Consider the following 7,768-nt stretch of genomic DNA (forward strand, 5'->3'; position numbering starts at 1 on the left):
AGTGTAAAACAAATATTTGTTTGGTCGATGTTTGTATTGTATACTGTTTGCATTTGGCTGCCACTTGGCAGTACAGTGAAAAAGGTCAGAGAAGTTCCTATTTGGTTGTTACTTTTATAGGAGAGTCAGAGCCTAGATACATTCCCCTTAGAAGATGTGCTAATCCCAATGAGACTCCAAAGCAGCCACTAGTGTCCCCTAGGCTTAGGGGACGTTAGCAATGCCTTACCTTTTCCAAGAGTATCTAGTTGCACCTTCTCTGCTGTGGCTTGGCTACCCTTCTAGAGCCTATTCTATAAAAGTTTGCTCCCTCAGATACAGTGGCGTAGCCAGAAGTCAATTTTTGGGTGGGCCAACAGGTTGGATGGGTGGGCACTAGACAGTGGTGTGCTGGTAAATGTTTAACAACAGGATCTCTCCCCGGTCCACCTCTGCACCCCCCCCCCCCCCGTGCACCTCTCCTCAAAATTGCAGAGCTGGCTATAGCTGGGGAGAGAGCCTGGGGGGGGGGGGGGGGGGGAGGCAATGCATTACTCTCTCCAGGAAAAAAAAATTAAATGATCCCAGGTTCCAATCTAATTCATGTTTATTGTGGGATAAAATGCCATAATTAAGTAAATAAATAAATATAAACTTTTAATGTTGAGCACCTGATTCTCAAAGTGGACATATTCCAAACACTAAAATGAAAATAAATTGATTTTTTTTCTACCTTTGTTGTCTGGTGACTGTTTTTCTGATCATGCTGGCCCAGTACCCGATTCTGCTGCTATCTGTCCTCTTAACTCCGTTTCCAGGGCTTCCTTTCCATTTATTTTTTTACTTTCTGCCTTTCTTCTTCATTTCTTGCCCTACATCCTTAAGTAAATGCTGGGTCCTCTGCAGACGACTGTCCAGTGGATCCAGCTTCTGCCTATTTTCTTCATCTATGTGCAGTTTTTCTCCTCTCTTCCTTTTCCCTCATCTCTTCTATTCGCCTTCCTCACTCTTCCATCCCCTCCATCCATGTCCAGCATTTCTTCTCTCTCCCTTCCCTCTCCTCCATCCATGTCCAGCAACCCTCCTCTCCTCTGCCCTTCCCTCCATCCATCCATGCCAGCAACCCTCCTCTCCCCTGCCCTTCCGTCCATCCATCCATGTCCAGCAACCCTCCTCTCCCCTGCCCTCCATCCACCCATGTCCAGCAACCTTCCTATCTCCTCTTTCCTCCCCTTCATCCATCCATGCCAGCAACGCTCCTCTCCCCTGCCCTTCCGTCCATCCATCCATGTCCAGCAACCCTCCTCTCCCCTGCCCTCCATCCATCCATACCCAACAATTCTCATCTCTGCCCTGCCCCTATCCATTCATACCCAGCATTTCTGTTCTTGCCCCTGCCCCCTTCTATCCATCCATACCCAGCAATTCTGTTCTTGCCCCTGCCGCCCTCTATCTATCCATACCCAGCAATTCTATTTTCTCCCCTGTCCCCTCCCTCCAGCCATCAGCGATTCTCCTCTCTCCCCTGCAATTCTCTCTGGGCTCCATCCTTCCCTCCCATTCAATTCCACCTGCCCGCCCTCTTCTCCCCCCCAAAATTTACAGTGGGAGCAGGCTGAGCTCCTGCATCTGCCTCCCTCTCCCAGACGCTGCCTACCGCCGCCTACCGCCGCCATGATCACAGGATCTACCTCCCTCCGTCTCTCAGCACTCATCAGCAGCAGCGCCGGTAGCGAATCATACACGCTGCCTTCTTCTAACCCGGAAGCATCTTCTCTGCCGCGTTCCGCCCCCATTATCAGAACTTCCTGTTTCTGCTGGGACTGGACGCGGCAGACAGTGTTGCCAGGTGGGCGGTTTTACCGCCCAATTGGGCGGTTTTCCGCGACCCGCCGCGGGAAATTTTTGCCCGCGGCGGGTTGCGGTTTTTTGGGCTGGTTTTTGTGCTTTGGGCGGTTTTTTTAGGTGGCTTTTTCGGCCGCGGTGGGCGGGGTTAGTGACGTGGGAGGCGGGGTTAGTGACATGGGAGGCGGGGTTAGTGACGTGGGAGGCGGGGTTAGTGACGGGGAAGGCGGGGTTAGTGACGGGGAAGGCGGGGCCGATGACGGCGGGGGCGGGGGTGATGACGCGGGGGCAGGGGTGTCAGGGGTGTCAGGGGCGGGGTTTGAGTTTGGGCGGGTTTTGGGCTGGATTTTGGGCTCCTTTAGGCTGGAAAAATATTTTCCACCTGGCAACCCTGGCGGCAGAGAAGACACTTCCGGGTTAGAAGAAAGCAGCGTGTATGATTCGCTACCGGCGCTGCTGGTGCTGATGAGTGGCAGTGCTGAGAGACGGAGGGAGGTAGATCCTGCAATCATGGCGCTGGTAGACAGCGTCTGGGAGAGGGAGGCAGATGCAGGAACGGAGCTCAGCCTGCACCTTCCGCTCCACTGCCTCCACTGCTGGGTGGGCCTGAACCCAACTGGGTGGGCCTGAACCCAACCAGGCCCACCCATAGCTACGCCCCCGCTCAGATATCAAAAGCTAGATACACATCTGCATAAATGTGAATCAGGCCACCCACCAGACAGTGTAGGTTGAGAGTTTCACATAAAACACCTCAAATCCCAAACCAAAAACTCTGAAAGAACTGCTTTCCAAAACACAAACCAAAATCCAGATCTTCAAGAATATCAGACTCTGCCTTGTTGAGCCTCCTGAACCTCTGGGTCCTCATAGCAGGTCCCTTTCTTACTCAGGGTGAAAGTATTCTACTTCTTGAAACACTCTTCCAGGTCACCCCAAATAAGTCCTGGGGCTTCATTTCTTCCCCCTCCAGGCCCAGAGAGCCAATGGGTCCAATTTCCCTTCTCTTAAGGCTTTAAATCAGTCCAAACTCTTGGCTAGTCCAAATATGCAAACAAGCATGCAGAGCACTGTTCAAGTCAATGTTTTATCTTCCACAGATTCTTCTTGTGGCACTTATCCACTCCTGCCTTTCAGGACTGGATTAGTCTGTTCCTGCCACCTCCCACATAGTCTCTACCCTTGAACTACCATTACCCCAGCAGGATCCCAGGAGTTTACCCCGAGTATGATGGAATGAACTAAACCCAAGTCATCTTCCTATAGTTTGCTAAAAATACCTTCTTTTGATCTATCTCTCATCATGATGTATACATTTTCATAGTAGAGTATAGCTGGTAGACACCTGATATGATGGTAATTCAGTTCTGATGGAAAACCAACAGCAGCCTTGGTTAGTTCTTAGAGAAGCCTTTTATGTAGTTCCAGTGGAAGCCTTCTCAGAAGATAAGGTAAGCTCCTTAAACATGTAGTTCTTAGAATCCAGGAAAATTCCCAAACCCAGGTACTAGAATGTCTAGAACATTCCAAACCAGCTGTGCCTGTACCCTATAATAAGTACATGATGCCCCAATTGTTCCAGTTCAGTGGGTACAATTCATGTAGTGGTGCAATATTTAGATGGTTGCTTCACTAAGTATTCTACAAGCAGTGCTATGTTGATATGCCAAACCATGTGAAAGGTCACACTGCATTAAAGCAATGTCCAGATGTATCAAATCCAGAAGGATGGTATCATAAGAACATAAGAATAGCCATACTGGTTCAGACCATTGGTTCATCTAGACTAGTATCCTGTTTCCAACAGTGGCCAATCCAGGTCACAAGTACCTGGCAGAAACCCAAATAATAGCAACATTCCATGCTACCAATCCCAGGCAAGCAGTGGCTTTCCCCATGTCCATCTCAATTACAGAATATGGATGTTTCCTCCAGGAACTTGTCCAACCAGTTTTAAACCCAGATATGCTAACCTCTGTTACCACATCCTCTGGCAATGAATTCCAGAGCTTAACTATTCTTTGAGTGAAAAAATATTTCCTCCTATTTGTTTTAAAAGTATTTCATTGAGTGTCCTCAGGTCTTTGTACTTTTTGAAAGGGTGAAAAATCGATTCACTTTTACTCGTTCTACACCACTCAGAATTTTATAGACCTGAACCATATCCCCCCTCAACTGTCTCTTTTCCAAGCTGTATAGGCAGGGTCTAGACCCTTAAAATACCTTTGGGAACCCCACACAGATCATGCTTTATAAATAGAAGCTATTGTGTGGCTGCATGGACTTCCTTATATGCACTTACTAAATATCATGGGGCAATTTTATAAAAGGCTTTCTCCATGTGTAAAACAGCCCTTAATAGTGGAAAAACAGTCATAAAATTATCCCCTTAAGCACCCAGCAATGCTTTTGGTAAAAACTATTCTACAGAGCAAAATTACTGAACATATAGATAGACATGGTTTAATGAATAAAGGGACTCATTTTCAAAGCACTTAGGGTCCTGTTACTAAGGTATGCTAGCGTTTTTAGTGTGTGCTAAAAGTTAGTGTGCGCTAACCATGTGGACGCCCATAGTAATATTATGGGCGCCTATACAGTTAGCGTGAGCTAAAAATGCTAACGCCTCTAGTGCGGCTTAGTAAACAAGGCCCTAAGAAATACAACATTCTATAGGTTACCTAGTAACTTTGTAAGTCTATGGGGTCCTTTTACTAAGCTGTGGTAAAAGGGGTCTGCGCTAGCGTCAGTACATGTTTTTGTACTACTATACACCAGGACAGAACGAATAGACAGATGAAGAAATGTTTACAGAAATTAGGAAAGCTGGAAAATTGGGCAACACTATAATAACGGGTGATTTCAATTACCCCAATATTAACTGGGTACTGAAAGAACTCAAACATGAAATTGCTGATCTGCTGTTAATAATCTGTAACCTGTTGTTAAAGTCATCCATAGTACCTGAAGATTGGAAGGTGGCCAATGTGACGCCAATTTTAAAAAAGGGTCCTGGGGTGAGCCGGGAATTACAGACTGGTAAGCCTGACGTCAGTGCTGGGTAAAATAGTGGAAACTATTATAAAGAATAAAATTATGGATCACATAAATAAACATGGTTTAATGGGAGAGAGTCAGCATGGTTTCAGCCAAGGGAAGTCTTGCCTCAACAATTTGCTTCATTTCTTTGAAGGTGTAAATAAACATGTGGATAAAGGTGAGCTGGTTGATGTAGTGTAACTAGATTTTCAGAAAGCTTTTGATAAAGTTTCTCATGAGAGACTCCTGAAAAAATTAAAATGTCATGGGCTAAGAGGCAATGTTCTGTTGTGGATTAGGAATTTGTCACTGGACAGAAAACAGAGGGTAGGGCTAAATGGTGAATAGTGGAGTGCTATAGGGATCTGTACTGGGACATATGTATTAATGATCTGAAAATTGGAATGATGAGTGAGGTGATTACATTTGCAGATGACACAAAACTATTCAAAGTTGTTAAAACACATGCAGACTGTGAAAAATTGCAGGACGACCTTAGGAAACTGGAAGATAGGGCATCCAAATGGCAGATGAAATTTAACGTGGACAAATGCAAAGTGATGCACATTGGGAAGAATATATAATGCCTCTGTATCTCTCCATGGTGCGACCTCACTTTAAGTATTGCATTCAGTTATGGTTGCTGTATCTCAAAAAAGATATAGCGGAATTAGAAAAGGTTCAAAGAAGAGTGACCAAAATGATAAAGGGGATGGAACTCCTGTCATATAAGGAAAAGCTAGAGAGGTTAGGGCCCTTCAGCTTGGAAAAGAGAAGGCTGAGGGGAGATATGATTGAGGTCTACAAAATCCTGAGTGGTGTAGAACGAGTAGAAGTGAATTGATTTTTTACTCTTTCAAAAAGTACAAAGACTAGGGGACACTCAATCATAGGAGCCAACTTTTCACAATGATTGGGGGTGCTGAAACCATCACAAATTATCCATACTTGAACAAAGTGAAGGCATTTGCTCAATATTGGGGTGCTGAAGCACCCACAGAGCTGGCTCCTAAGCTTGACTCAATGAAGTTACATGGAAATACTTTTAAAATAAATATGAGGAAATATTTTTCACTCAATAAATAGTTAAACTCTGGAACTCTTTGCTGGAAGATGTAGTAAGTCCTGGAGGAAAAGTTCATAGTCTGATATTGAGATAGACATAGTGCTATAGAAATGATACGTAGTAGTAGTATAGACTCTTTGCTGGAGGATGTGGTAACAGTGGTTAGCATATCTGGGTTTTAAAAGGTTTGGACAAATTCCTGGAGGAAAGTCCATAGACTGCTATTGAGGCAGACATGAGAAGCAACTGCTTGCCCTGGGATTTGTAATATGGAGTGTTGCCACGATTTGGGTTTCTGCCAGGTACTTGTGACCTGGCTTGGCCACTGTTGAAAACAGGATACTGAGCTAGATGGACCATCGGTCTGACCCAGTAAGGCTATTCTTATGTTCATATGTAAGCCAATCATCAAGTTCCTAGAAGTAGCTCCTGTGTCCTGCTGCTGTTTTCATTCAGCTATGAGCCGCTAAAGAAGGCCATAACTGCTGGCATGGAAAAGTGGCAATGTGGAAATGCTCTATTAAAGTTGTAGAAAAAGAATTATTGTGACTAGCAAAGATCAAAGAAATCCAGCTCTGCTATGACAACAAAGCTATTTTGAGTTCATAACTTTAGGGGGAGACTCAGAGTATAGAAGCCAGAGCATTCACAATAAAATTTCATATAAGAGATCTTACAAGGCATGAGAGTAGATGCATGCGAACTCTAGGATGCAGTGCTTATGCTTATGGACTATTTAGGTATTTATTTTATGTACTTTTAAGGATTTATTTACCACCTTTTTGAAGAAATTCATCCAAGGTGATATCTACTATAATAAAACTCACCCTTAACGTTCTGAGGACACTGACGTCAGTGAAGCCAAGCCCTGACTTCCTTCAAAAAGGTTCAAAGGTTCGTGATGGTGAAGCCACCAAAATCACTCTGGGCCCCGCCCTCGAGGGAGGAGCTATGGCAGAACAACGAAGGGGTTGGCAGGGAGGGAGGCGGGGGGTGGGAAATCGCTCCGGGACCCGCCCTTGCATCAAACATCATGATGGTGGGGGCGGAGCAATGGCAGAACAACGAAGGGGTTGGCCAGGGAGGGAGGGGGGGTGCTGGCGACGAAAACCTTGCTAGCGCCCGTTTCATTTGCTCTGAAACGGGCCTCTTTTACTAGTTCATTAATAAGCTGAACATAGACAATAGAATGGTACAGCAGTAAAAATATTCACGTAACTGTGCTACTTATAAAGTCACCACAATATTCAATAAGACATCTTAGCAGACAGCATAGGGTATAAATAAAGGTGGAACATATAGATAGATAAGATAGAGTAACAAGAGTTAGTGAATAAGCATGACTAATCAAAAACAAAATTGCACATGGAGTCAAAAGGTTTCAGCTAGGGAGCGAGTGGAGAAGAAAGTCCTGCTACAAGATTATGCAGCTGGTATTAGTCTTTGGTGTGTGATTAACTAGCTCATGCTTCCTCCATTAAAGACCTGGGAAAAGATTCAATCTTTCACCTGCTTTCTGAAGTGGAGGGTCTTAGGTTGAGCCAAGCCTTTCAGGGACTTAATTTCAGAGTCTGGGGACTACTCCAGAGAAAGTTCGCTGGCAGGTATCACATCATGAAATGCCCTTTAGAGGAGGTGCTGTTAGGATTACTCCTTGGAAGGACCTCGGAGGTGTGTAGAGAGAGAGATCCTGTTATTTTGTGCCATTTCCTTTAAGGGCCTTGAAGATCAGACATAGAGTTGTGTATTTAGCTCACAGCTTCATCTTTGCATTCTTGGGCCTATTTTCAGGTTTTCTGCCTGTTCTGTTGTCTAGTTGTTTTGTGTGTTTCACAAACC

The sequence above is a fragment of the Microcaecilia unicolor genome, chromosome 2 (genome assembly GCF_901765095.1).
Source record: "Microcaecilia unicolor chromosome 2, aMicUni1.1, whole genome shotgun sequence".
NCBI lineage: Eukaryota > Metazoa > Chordata > Amphibia > Gymnophiona > Siphonopidae > Microcaecilia > Microcaecilia unicolor.